The sequence below is a fragment of the Crinia signifera genome, chromosome 1, assembly GCF_055691185.1.
Source record: "Crinia signifera chromosome 1, ASM5569118v1, whole genome shotgun sequence".
Taxonomy (NCBI): Eukaryota; Metazoa; Chordata; class Amphibia; order Anura; family Myobatrachidae; genus Crinia; species Crinia signifera.
In genome coordinates this window covers 467,728,084-467,742,464 of record NC_139217.1, presented here as the reverse complement: position 1 = coordinate 467,742,464, position 14,381 = coordinate 467,728,084, and positions in this window count along the sequence as shown.

Genomic DNA, 14,381 nt, shown 5'->3' with positions numbered 1-14,381 from the left:
TCGTACATTAACTATGTAAGATGAAGCACAAAGATACACCGCAACATATTCAGTCACACACAGATGGACAAATGTTACATGTTAAATTGAAGTAGTTTGTCAATTTTTAATTCATGGGAAAAGGATGAACACTAGAGCGAAAAAGTGGCTTGGCGCGGCGGAGTCACCCGGGACCGGGAACACCAAGAAAGGATGTTTTTTTGTAAAAATTTGTATTGATATATGGGGAGAATCCACAGGAGGAAATCCATGAGAACATAAGAGATCATACAAACCCTGATTAGGAACTGAACTCATGCCCTCAGGTCTGAGGCAGTAATGCTACCCCATTCTGAAAACAGGTTTGGGTCATTAGGTCTACAGTAAAAATGTCAAGAGTGCCTAGGTTGACCTCAAAAGTTCAATGTACAAAAGGTCAGCTTTGAAAAAAGGTCAACATGAATTTTTATTAGGTTTTTGGACTGTTTATTTTTTCATGTTCCCCATGGACAGCCAGTAAGGCTGTGTCTACACATAGTGGCACAGCGGGTCTGGTTCAGCTGGACCTGCTGCACTGCAAGAAGCCTGCAGACAGGATCGTATGTGGCCGACTACACATATGCGGTGATGCTGCAGCCGCCGGATCCTACCACAGCATGCTGCGGTTGGTCCGGATGGCGGGACAACCACATTTCAAAGTTAACACATACATATCAAAGTAGTGCATGTGTTTACACAGTGCAGCACTGCCTTACTGTGTTATCCCCTCCTCTCCTCCATTCCCCTCTCTTCCCTACCCTAGGAACCTGGACAGCAGGGGAATTTGTGGCATGGTCCAGGTCCTCCTGTCAGCGGCAGGCAGCAGTACGGGTCCCCAACAGCGGCGGTCTGGGTCCCCCTTATTGGTGGCAGCGGTGGTCTGGGTCCCCCTCATTTAAAAAATTAAAATGTCAAAATGGCCGCAGCCAGCCAATTACGGCTCATCGTGCCATCACCACAACTCCTTGAGCTGGCTATATTAGCCATCGGTGGAGGGGTAGCAGAGAAGAGCTCCTGAAGATGCCAAGTCCTGGGAGGCGGGTGGGGCAATGCAAAAGAGCTTAAAAAGGCCACCGCCCCCAGATGAAGGTGCTGCAGAAGCCCTGAGGGGGCAAGGCCCCCCTGAGTAAAGAAAGAAGAAGCAGTTTAGTCATATATTTTAAACCCATGTTTGTGGTTTTATTTTAATATTTCCTTTACAGGTGGACTATAGGTACCAAAAAAAAAAAAAAAAACAGAGAAATGAAGCAGCGCTTAAATGATAGAAAGGGTGAATCAATTTAAATTAAAATAATTTTAATAATACATAATAACAATAACACCTAGAATATTGATAATAAATAGCAGCAGTGGTTTCCTGTTCTTGTAAAGTTAAAAAGTGAAGCAATAAATAACCTGCACTGTCCACAGTGATTGCAGACCCAGTCTTGGGTGGCATATATGGCCAGTGCCAGATTAAGCCTTCAGGGGGCCCTGGGCACTTTAGACAGGGGGGCCCCCCTTGCACTTGTCATTATTGGCCGCAAACTGCATGGGGGAATATTACACTGCCAAAACACAGAGTAAAGGCAGAATAAACTTGGTCAATGGGTAACTTCAGGGGATATATATATATATATATATATATTATATATATATATATATATATATATATATATATATATATATATATATATATACTGTATATATATATATAGAGTTTTTTTGAAAGGAGGGCACTCACCAATTCGCAGATAAAATTTTCTTTTATCCGAAAGTACTTGGCTTTATGACGTAACCTCAATACAGCTTTTTTGTGGATATACCTGTGTGGAGTGCCTTTCTTCTGAAGGAGTTGTATCAGTCTTGAAAGTGTGCACCCACTAAGTTGGACTTTATCACTTCATGGAGTGCCAGCAAAGTGCAAGTATATATATATATATATATATATATATATATATATATTTTTTTTTTTTTGGAATCCGCACACAATTTACTGGGTCATCACAGTTGTGCTCACTCCAAGGCACAAGACCATCAAATAGAGTTTTTTTGAAAGGAGGGCACTCACCAATTCGCAGATAAAATTTTCTTTTTATTCAGTTCATTTAAAATATTGAACTCAAGTAGTTGTCATCAACGTTTCGGTCCGCATTTCAGACCTTCATCAGGACAGACATTAGGGCAACAAGAGATCTTACTCCAACAGAGATCTCTTGTTGCCCTAATGTCTGTCCTGATGAAGGTCTGAAATGCGGACCGAAACGTTGATGACAACTACTTGAGTTCAATATTTTAAATGAACTGAATAAAAAGAAAATTTTATCTGCGAATTGGTGAGTGCCCTCCTTTCAAAAAAACTCTATTTGATGGTCTTGTGCCTTGGAGTGAGCACAACTGTGATGACCCAGTAAATTGTGTGCGGATTCCAAAAAAAAAAATATATATATATATATATATATATATATATACTTGCACTTTGCTGGCACTCCATGAAGTGATAAAGTCCAACTTAGTGGGTGCACACTTTCAAGACTGATACAACTCCTCCAGAAGAAAGGCACTCCACACAGGTATATCCACAAAAAAGCTGTATTGAGGTTACGTCATAAAGCCAAGTACTTTTGGAGCCTCCGCTCCGTCCTCATGGCATAAACCACAGCTACACAGCGTAATACAAACAGTGTCTCCCCCACACATACATACATACATACATACATACATACATACATACATACATACATACATACCACATGAAAAGTCTGTGTTTGTCCCTCTGCACTTTACTCTGTAGGAGACCTCACAGTCCCAGTGCTGCCTCTGATTAAAAACCCTCCCATGACTATGCTGCTGCTGTTATCCATGGGCCTTAGAAGCATGTAATGAGCTCCACCAATCAGAGCTCAGCACAAACGTCTCAGCCTCTGCCCTCTGGTGCAAAGTGTAATGGGACTAGTCAGCTCCCAGTAATGCACTGCACACTTGTGCAATCAGTGTGCCTTGGCTCCCGATGCTCAGCACCATTAATCATTGTCACATTGGCAGATAGGTTAAGCTGCAGCACTACCCCACTCCCATGCACAAAACCTTTAGCTTTTTTTTTTAAATACATGCCAACCACAGGGGGCCCCTAGCTAGAGGGGGGCCCAGGGGCACTAACCCCTTGTACCCCCATTATAATCCGGCCCTGTATATGGCTGTATTGTCCTGGAAGTGATGGAGGGAGTGGCTGTTAGATGACTGTAGCCCACTTGCAACCTCACAATGTCTTGTTATAGTAGCTGTTTTGAGGGAGTGGCTTTGTGGATGGCTGTAGCAAATTTCAACCTCACAGCAATTAAATTCGGTAGTACCAGGTAATTTTAGGCCAAAGACGTCCAATAGTGATAGGGTCCAGGTGGTCAGGAAAGTAAGCAGGTAGGTCCAATGGATGATTAGGATTCAGGAAGCACACCAAGACCAACGCGTTTCACTGGGCTAAACACCAGCTTTATCAAGGCCTTGGGCTACGTTCATCTAACAGCCACTCCCTCCGTCATTTCCAGGACAATACAGCCATATAGACGCTACCTAAGACTGGGTATGCAATCACTGCGGACAGTGCAGGTTATATATTGGGTCACTTTTTAACTTTACAGTAAAAGGAAACCACTGCTGCTATTTATTATCAATATTCTAGGTGTTATTGTTCTTATGTATTATGAAAATTATTTTAATTTAAATTGATTCACCCTTTCTATCATTTAAGCGCTGCTTTATTTCTCTGTTGTTGTTTTTTTTTTTTTTTTCAGGGGATTGACCATCCCCCATATATCAGCTGCTTGTAAGGAAGCCACTGGTGATTTTAGCGCTCTAGGTTTCTTCAACCCAATGTTGAAGTTTTCCTTTTTTCTCTTTGCACTATAGGTACCTTCAAACCTTTAATGTCCAACATGCTGGTACCTGTGGTTCCCCCAAGTACCATAATGTGAGGCAGGCTTGCTGGGACATGTAGTCCTACTGTAACAGACAATATTACTGTTTAAAACCAGCTATATTACATAAGTACCGGAATTTGAATAAATCCCGGGGACATTCATTTTTATCTTATATAATTTTTATGCATATATATTTCGTATTATTTATTTCTATATATATTTTTGATCTTTTTTATTTATTTTCATTAATTATGTTATAGCTTGCATATAAACCAACAGAAATAGGTGGCCACCTAAATTATATGAGCATTGTCCATTTATCCATCTAATATTCAATAATATTTTATATTGTGTGAAAATTATTTATTGTATTTTTTGATATGTTTTATAAATGAGATTTTTTTACAAATCATTAAATAATCATTTATTACAAATTGTGTGGAACGGTGACTCAGCCATATTGCACTCTATACAGACAAAAGCGCAGACACTGGGATTTTTATCTCTCTTTGCAGCCCCTGCACAAGCCGCTCTAAGCTTCAGCTCAGCAAAGGGCCTGCACAGCGAGCAGGACTGTTCGAGACCCCGGAGGCCAAACATAGACATGAAGCAGCATGAGGAGAAACCATGGAACCAGAAGCTCAGCGACCCTGAGGACATGGAGCTAGAAGGAGAAGGTACCTGTCACCCCCTCATCCCTCCCCATCACCTCACACCCAGGCGGCCCCAGCTTTGTGTGCATGTCCAGAAGGGATCAGCACTGTGGGGCCCTGTGCAGGTCAGTGCACACACCCACCTCCCACTCTAGCCCTGAGTGCCTGCATCCACTTGTGCCCACCACTCTCTCTTTTCTCTTCCTCTGTTTGAACCCCCTCTCTCTCTGCCTGACACCCCTGTCACCCCATCCCTCTCTGCCTGTCACCTTGTCCCTCTCTCTGCCTGCCACCCCTGCCACCCCATCCCTCTCTCTTCCTGACACCCGTCACCCCATTTCTCTCTCTGCCTGACACCCCTGTCACCCCATCCCTCTCTCTGCCTGACACCCCTGTCACCCCATCCCTCTCTCTTCCTGACACTCGTCACCCCATCCCTCTCTCTGCCTGACACCCCTGTCACCCCATCCCTCTCTGCCTGTCACCCCTGTCACCCTGTCCCTCTCTCTACCTAACACCCCTTTCACCCCATCCCTCTCTCTGCCTGGCACCCCTGTCACCCCATCCATCTCTCTGTCTGACACCCCTGTCACCCCGTCCCTCTCTCTGCCTGACACCCCTGTCACCCTATCCCTCTCTGCCTGTCACCTTGTCCCTATCTCTGACTATCACCCCATCCTTCTCTCTGCCTGACACCCCTGTCACCCCATCCCTCTCTCTTCCTGACACTCGTCACCCCATCCCTCTCTCTGCCTGACACCCCTGTCACCCCATCCCTCTCTGCCTGTCACCCGTCACCCTGTCCCTCTCTCTGCCTGACACCCCTGTCACCCCATCCCTCTCTCTGCCTGACACCCCTGTCACCCTATCCCTCTCTCTGCCTGACACCCCTTGTCACCCTGTCCCTCTCTCTGCCTGACACCCCTGTCACCCCATCCCTCTCTCTTCCTGACACTCGTCACCCCATCCCTCTCTCTGCCTGACACCCCTGTCACCCCATCCCTCTCTGCCTGTCACCCGTCACCCTGTCCCTCTCTCTGCCTGACACCCCTGTCACCCCATCCCTCTCTCTGCCTGACACCCCTGTCACCCTATCCCTCTCTCTGCCTGACACCCCTGTCACCCTGTCCCTCTCTCTGCCTGACACCCCTGTCAGACCATCCCTCTCTGCCTGTCACCCCTGTCACCCCATCCCTCTCTCTGCCTGACACCCCTGTCACCCTATCCCTCTCTCTGCCTGACACCCCTGTCACCCTGTCCCTCTCTCTGCCTGACACCCCTGTCAGACCATCCCTCTCTGCCTGTCACACCTGTCACCCCATCCCTCTCTCTGCCTGACACACCTGTCACCCCATCCCTCTCTCTGCCTGACACCCCTGTCACCCTGTCCCTCTCTCTGCCTGACACCCCTGTCACCCTGTCCCTCTCTCTGCCTGACACCCATGGCATCCCATCCCTCTCTCTACCTGACACCCCTGTCACCCTGTCCCTCTCTCTGCCTGACACCCCTGTCAATCTGTCCCTCTCCCTGTCTAACACCCCTGTCACCCCGTCCCTCTCTCTGCCTGACACCCCTGTCACCCTGTCCATCTCTCTGCCTGACACCCCTGTCACCCCATCCCTCTCTCTGCCTGACACCCATCACCCTGTCCATCTCTCTGCCTGACACCCATCACCCTGTCCATCTCTCTGCCTGACACCCCATCCCTCTCTCTGCCTGACACCCGTCACCCTGTCCATCTCTCTGCCTGACACCCCTCTCACCCCATCCCTCTTTCTGCCTGACTTCCCCTCTCACTTTGAACCTGAATTATTTCTCTCTCTATTACCCCCTCTCTTCTATCCCTCAATAAATCTCCCCCCTTCTCTCTATCCGTGACACCCTCTTGACACTATTTCGCTCTCCCTTATCATTTCCTCACTTTATGCCAACACCCACCTCTCTCCCTAACATTATTTCTTTCTCTTTGACACCCTTCTTTCTCCATGATTCCATATATCTCTGTCTCTCTCCCTCGTTCTCCCTATATCTCATTCTCCCTTTCTCTAGCTATCTATCAATGGGGGGGGGGGGGGCACCAGCTTATTTCTTGCCTCTGGGCAACATGGACGAACTTACGTCACTGAGTCATACACTTACGACTGAAGGTCTGTACTGTAATGCGCCCAATTTGAATCCTGTAAGGAAAGGGCAAGGCACCGGAGCGCCCCAGGCGAGTCGGGGTGGGGGCGCCCCGGTGCCCGGGGGGTGGGGGTGTGTGGTACCTGTATTATAAAACTGGCGGCATCGGCATCCCTGCAGTGCTGGAGCGGGGGTACCTGCGGCGCTGTCACTGTGTATAAAGCTGCTGCTGACGGCGGCGGCGGGGTCCCTGCAGTGAATAGAGAATAACTAGCGCTATGCGGCGGCGTGGGAAGCGTTTCTGATTTTGAAAACACTTGCCGCACGCTGATTGCGGCAGCGTGCGGCAAGTGTTTCCAAACCCAGAAGCGCTTCCCGCGCCACCGCATAGCGCTAGTTATTCTCTATTCACTGCAGGGACCCCCCCGCCGCTGCCAGCAGCAGCTTTATACACAGTGACAGAGCCGCAGGTTCCCCCGCGGCACAGACACCTCTGCCCGCTCCAGCACCTGCCCGCTCCAGCACTGCAGGGACGCAGACACCGCCAGCTTTATGCACATGCTGGGGGTGAGGGCTGAACTGCCGCCCTCCAGGTGCCGGCGCCCTAGACAAATGCCTAGAGCTGCGTAGTGGTGGCGCCGGCCCTGACGGTGAGTGACAACGGAACTCAGCACCAGGCTAGATGTGTTCTGCGAAGTAGCGGCAACTTTTTTGTGTTAGCAAAATGAAATATCTATATAGCAATATCGAAAAAAATATAGATATTCCTGCAAAGTGCCGCTAAAAAGCATCGCAGGCATAATAATTGTATGCAGATAGCACATGTGTAGATTGCCGATGACGGATCACCATGAATCATTAATCAAGCTGGATATAGCTATACATATTTGTATACTTTAGCACAGACATTAGTTTCCCACTGATACAGAAGAGATTCCTTAAGGATATTGACAAGCCTCTCCAGCATCTGTTTCCGACAATTTCACATCTGTATTTGATTTTTAGTGTTTTGCATGTTGACAAACTATGGCTTCAAGGTTTAATTCTAAATGAATGTGTTAGCTTTCAGAGTGTACGCACAGGGGGGGTGCATATTCTAACAAGCCGGGCTATATAATAGCAGGTGAGCCATTGTTTGTTGTTCAGACGCCATTCGAGCATTAACCCTTTTGTGTCCAGAAGCCTCTGTGACCAGGACAACATTTGCTGCAATGTGTTGACTTCACCTTTTGGTTCTGCATCTATTGATGTGTATTTGCCATGTTTTTTTTTATATATATATATACTGTATTTCAGAATAAATAGAATTTATTTTGAAAGTACAGAGAAATGTATTGCTACTGTTTAATTATGCGGCCAAAGGGAGAACAAATAACACAAATGACAGAACCAACCTTCAAACCTGAATGTAATATGTACAAGCATCTGAACAGTCAGCTTTAGTCAACACTGACCTTAACCCCCCCCCCCCAAACACACACACAGTCTAACCTCACCAATCCTGATACCCCCCCCCCCCCCCTAAAAATCTCCATATTATGCCATTTTATGGGCTTCCAGCGGGCGGCATATCTATTGATGTCAGGATTCCGGCGCCGACGTTGTGACCACCAGTCGAGATTCTAGCGCCAGGATATCCACTGCCAGTATCGCGTTTCCCAGCATGGTAAACGTCTCCCTAACAGACAGGCATAAAAGGTAAGATGGCCTACAGCAGGGGTTTGCAAACTCAGCTACACAACACATTTGTTGTCAAGCTGCTCAATCAGATTGTGATGTCACTCATCCTTCCGGCACAGGCCGACCACTCCAGGGCAGCACACAGATGAAAATTAGAAGGGGTTAATAAGAAGCACGTACAGTAAGTGCTATGTAAGGAAGTGAAGGTGTGATTCGAATAATACAATATATATATATATACAATGTGATATATTATGTAGATATTTATCACTCAGTGTACTATTGGGATACAAAATGTTCTCAAACTCAGTCCTCAGGACCCCACACAGTTCACATTTTCCAGGTCACCCAGCTGGTGCACATGTGCATTCATTATTCATTGACACATTTTAAATAATCCAGAGGTGGAGCTATTTATTTCACTTGAGATTCTGTGAGGAGACCTGCAAAACATGCACTGTGCGGGGTCATGAGGACTGAGTTTGAGAACCTGGGACCTGCAGTATGAGCAGTGGCGTAACTATAGCTCCACAGCCCCCACGGTGGCGGGGGGGGCGCAGAGAAATTGGGGGCGCCGCCGGGGGGGCTGCGGGGCTATAGTTACCCGCAGTCTGCGTCTCGCCCGGCTCTCTGCCGGGACCTTCCTGACGTCACGGTACCGGCCGGCTCCTGCTGCAATGAAAACTGCCAATTAGAAAATGGCTGCCCCCATACTGCAGACAGTTTTCTGTCTGCAGTATGGGGGCAGCCATTTTCTAAGAGTCCGTTTTCATTGTAGCAGCAGGAGCCGGCCGGGACCGTGACATCAGGAAGGTCCCGACAGAGAGCCAGGCGAGATGCAGACCGCGGGTAAGAAGGGGGGGCAGGTTAGGTGCGGCGGGGGGGGCGCCCCCCTGCGTGCGGCGGGGGGGCGCTAAATAGTTAGTTACGCCCCTGAGTATGAGTATTCTTGTATGTACAGATGGAGCCGGTCTTATCTTTGCAGGCATTTCTACCGCCAGCCATGGAAAGGTGGTGCGTGTGCACAAGACGCTTGTGCGACCTGTTCTGACGGAGCTCCGCCCAGGTCCCCGCCACCTCGCCACCCTGTTCCGACGCCCGCCCTCACCTCCCCGCACCCTGCCCTAACTCTGCCTGTCTCCCTGAAGCGGAGAGGGTGAGAGGCACGCGCATCCCAGTCTGATGGAGTCCCTCTCCGCCGGCTCTCGCCAGCGGGGATGGTCTGGAGGGGCTCCATCTTTAGTCTTGTTTCTGATATTTTCGTAAATACGACACACATCGTTTATATAATCAGTAAGGATGACAAAATTGATAAAAAAAAATTATGAAGAACTGAGAGAAAACAAAAGCAACACTAAACCGTGTGCAAGGTACAACAAGCCTTTTATCTACGAACAGGAACTCACAGGTTACATAACATATGGTAAATGTGTATTTTATATCTTCTTACAGCGTTCACATCAAACCTAAAGTATTACCACAAATAATAGTAAGTGTCAAAATGTTACAACACAAAAAAGAGAATAGAGGAAAACATAATAAAGTGTTTCCTGAAAGAACATTTGTTCAAAGAATTGAGCTCTTCATGTTCCAAGCAGAGAATCAGGTCACACACGGAATGTATGTAAGCGTTGACAAATTCCAGTTGATGAAAGTCTAATCCTACCTGAAAAAAAATGTAAGTGATGGGGAATTATATGGGATAAAGTCAGAGAGAACACATCCAAGAACAACAGCAAACACGGGCTATACAATAGCACAGAGATTTCAATGTACTCTATCCGCCGCTTGGATGGTTTTGCAAACATTGAGGAAAGTTCAACTTTTAATTTAAAACTTTGTTTTCCTCTATAGAATTGCATTGGTATCCACATTGTTCCCTATAGGCTAAATCACAGGTGCCTGGGTCCTACCGGGTTACCAGTAAAATGTGATCTGCGTGGGCTTCTGAGGACCAACTTTGAGAATCACTGGGCTAAGTGATCTGGATTTTGTGGCATTTGACTCTATCATTTACAGAGGGGCCTGTGCAAGTTCTGAAGGCCACAGACACACTCTTCCCAACATAGCATGTGTGCATTACAAACACAGGATGTGTGACATGAGTGAGTTAGGTGCCAACTGATCATTGGTACCATAGGCAAACTCTTAGGTTCACCCAGCAGCGGTGTTGGCCCTAATTTGCATATCAATCAGGCTAGAGGGAACATTGAGTCGCATGACCAAATATGGGAATGACAAAATAAATATTTATGAGGTTTCCCAGTCTCTTTAAATTTACCAATTACAGTACAAACTTGTCTCCTTTCAAAGAAGGCTCTTGAGAGTTTTCCAAATCTCCATTGGCTTTCACAGATGCTCTCACAAAACAGATCAGTTTATCAGAGGCCTCTTGCATACAGGGCCTGATTGTAAGTTCCAGGTGCCCCAGGCTAAAACACACGTAGCTCCTCGTGCTGCTAAACACACGTCTATGGGCGCTCAGGGACTCGCCAGTCATACTGCCCATGTGCATGTATGGAAGGTTATACAACTGGCAGGTAGGATCTAATGCTTGTGGCAAGTGAAGGAGACTTTGGCATAAGGCTGCCCGGCTGGCGCTGCAGCACAATGTACACAAAGTAATGGTTCCATCATTAAGTTACATTGGCACAGCCATCTGGCAGTCATCTGAAGAACTTTGCCCCCCCCCCCACACAGTGCATTGGGATGGGTGATAGCTAACTAACATGTTTACTTTGGTGGGCGAAATCCGGACTTGACTCCACTTTAGGATCACAGTGAGCTCTGCACACCTGCCACTTCCAATCGTTTTTATAATATTTTTCTGTTGTAAAATTGTTTTTATTGGAAATAAAGCACAAGAAATATACCTTGATGAGAGTTATTGTCCACGACTGAACGTGAGTACTGGTACGACTCCCGATTTATTCTGTTGAAGAAACTCAGATGTGCTTCATTTAATCTCCATACTTTGTGAGTTTGGTATGCTTTCCAACTCATTTACACCATAAACAACTGTATTTTAAGACATATGCTCTAACACATGACTGTCCTTCACATTGCTGCATATTCTTGTTGTTTCATTATGTATATAGATTCCCGTGGGTTTTTTTTTATTTTTTTTTATTAATTTTGTTAATTTAATTTTAGTGTTTTGGTTTTCTCAAGTGTTTTGGTTCAGAATTCAGATTAAAATTTTGATACTTGGATTAATATTTATTTGTAATAGATAAAAGCAGATACAAATCATGTCATTTATAAAATTCAACACCCATAATTTGGATTAAAACTGGAATTCAAAATTTCCGTGGAACAGAATCACATCTCTAGTCAAGACTGTCTTTTTTTTTGCCCTGAGATGGACGAATTTGGTGCGGGCGTGTATGTCATGTGACATTAGCCGTCCATACTGAGCAGGCATTGAGGGGTACGCACGTCTAGTGTTTTCATGGGCGCATTCACCGTAATAATTATTCTAATTATTATTATTATTATTATTATTATTATTATGATTGTTTAATGATTGTCAAATGGTCATTCTTGTTTTGGCCTTGAGTTTTTTTGAGTGCATTCATCCCTACCCTGAAGTCTTCAGCAGGAGTAAAAAAAAATATGTTTTGAAACAAATGGCAGAAGCCCCTCTCCTCGCTAATGTTATGCCACAACACTGACATCGTTGAACTTTTAAACTTCAGCTGAAGGAAAGAAAGAGAAAAGTATTGTTTTTATGTAAATTTTCAAAAATAGAGTAAAATATACTAAAAGAACAGCTGTGAAGTATGAACTGGATTAACATGAAATCCCTCTGGGAAAATCTGAAACATGAAATGAAGGATCGTAAGTGACAAGATCTTTTCAGTATGCATTACAATTCAATAGCACTGTACACGTGGTGCTGCATCCACGGAACATCATATTCAAAATGTAGTTATATTGTGTCAAGTAGAAATATTATTCTGTGATATTCACAAACTCTGAAAGCATGCCTAATTCCCAATAAAAAAAAAGGTGCTTCAAAATAACCGTGACAGATTATTGGGGACTGTCGCACAAGCGGATGATGATTGGATCAAAAAGATTGTGCAGAAGAACTTCAAATATCTCGACCACCTTCCAAGGCTGCATCAAGTAAGCAAGACTCCAGGTGAGGACTAGACATTGATTATCAGGTCATTGATTCTAGCTTATTAGGTAAATAAAGAAAAACCTAATAAAACCTCAGAGGAAGCCATATTTGGCATCTTCCACTTCCTAAGAGAAAGTGTTCAAGGTTCACAGCACTAGGATGTATTGGTTATCAACTCATGTACTGGGAATGCTATCAGCCTAAGCAGTCCATCGTCCGAACACCCCCCTCCCACACACACACACACACACACACACCCCCACCGATTTCCCTCAGCAACATGCGAGGGGATTTGTAATGGGTACACCCAGGAAATGCATGGCGTTCACATGTGACCTCACCTCCTGCACACACCCCCCCCTTCCCCCATTACGGACACCATGGAGACTATGCAAGTCTCGGAGGGCGCCCACAGTTAAGACCTGCATACACATAAGCGATTATGTGCATGCGCATGATGTAAACATCGGTTGCAGTTGCAAATTCGCAATGTAGCAAACCGATCAGAATCATTCCCTACTGTAGATCAGGGGTTCCCAATCTTTTTTTAATCACGGCACCCTAGAGTATAAGAATTTTTTTCGCGGCAACCCTAGGCCAAAATTATTTTAATTAGATTGGATTTATATGCGATTCTTAGGGTCAGTTATGTGGAAAAGGGCAGGAATGGCTTCTGTTTTTATGATTTGCAGCCACCAGCACTGGGTTTGCTTATAAATAATTAACCATTAATAATTTGTGTTGGTCCTGGACTACCAACCCAGGGCACCCCTGCATGTGTCCCAAGGCACCCCGGGGAGCCACGGCGCACAGTTTGGGAACCACTGCCCTAGATACATTCTGCATGCAGTGTAAATCTAGATTGCCGATAGTGACACGTGAGGCTGGTCATCGCTAACGCCTCGGCCCCTACACATGGATCAATTTTGGGTAATTTTCGAAGCAATCTAGTCAAATCTAGTCAGATTACTTAGAAAATTACCCAAAATCGCTCCGGGTGTAGGCCCCGTTGCTCTCAGTACAGATACATTGTTGCTGCAGTCACACCAAATATCCCCTGTTGGCACTTCAGACTGCATGAGAATCATTTAGTATTGCACATCTTATTTGATATAAGACACTTGTATATCTATGCAGGGGCGTCTTAAGAGAGGAGGAGGCCTTTGTGTAAGCTTCTCCAGCAAGCCCTTCTCCTATCTGCGGGGAGCAGCGCCGTGAGCACCCGACTCATTAGAGTTTGAGTACTGGAGCGTTCAGACCCTATTGTGCATACACAAATAACCAGAAACGGCACAGTGGAAATTTGTCCTGCGATATTCAGCTTTGTGGAGTCCAAGCACTAGAGTGTTCAGGCTTCACTGCGCCACCGGCGCTAGACTATGGAGGGTAAATATTGAAAACATGGGTGCAGTATGCGCAGTGGGACACAGGGGCCCATGAGCACAACGCAAACTGCACCCATTATAAATATGCCACTGTATCTGTGTGTGACTGAGTCTCTGATACTGTACAAAAAGTGCTACCTGATGGCTCACTCACACCACCAGTCGGCATGCTCAACAAAAGATACTGCAACTTAGCTTACATAGGACTTCAGCCACATTCACAAGAATGATCTACATGACATCAAATTCCATTAAATGGAAAACAGTATTATGTCTGGATGATGCAGTTATCCATTGTACATTGTAGGAGTATCGCATCCTAATTGATACTTTGGTAATTGTTTCCTAGCACGGCCACAATCGCGGGCATCGCGGGTAATTTTTAATGGTCTGCGATGCGACCGACGCGATGCCCGCGATTTCCCATTGAAATGCATTGAAAAAGTCAAAATCGCGTCGGTCGCATCGTATGCGGCCAAAATAAGCATAAGATGGTAA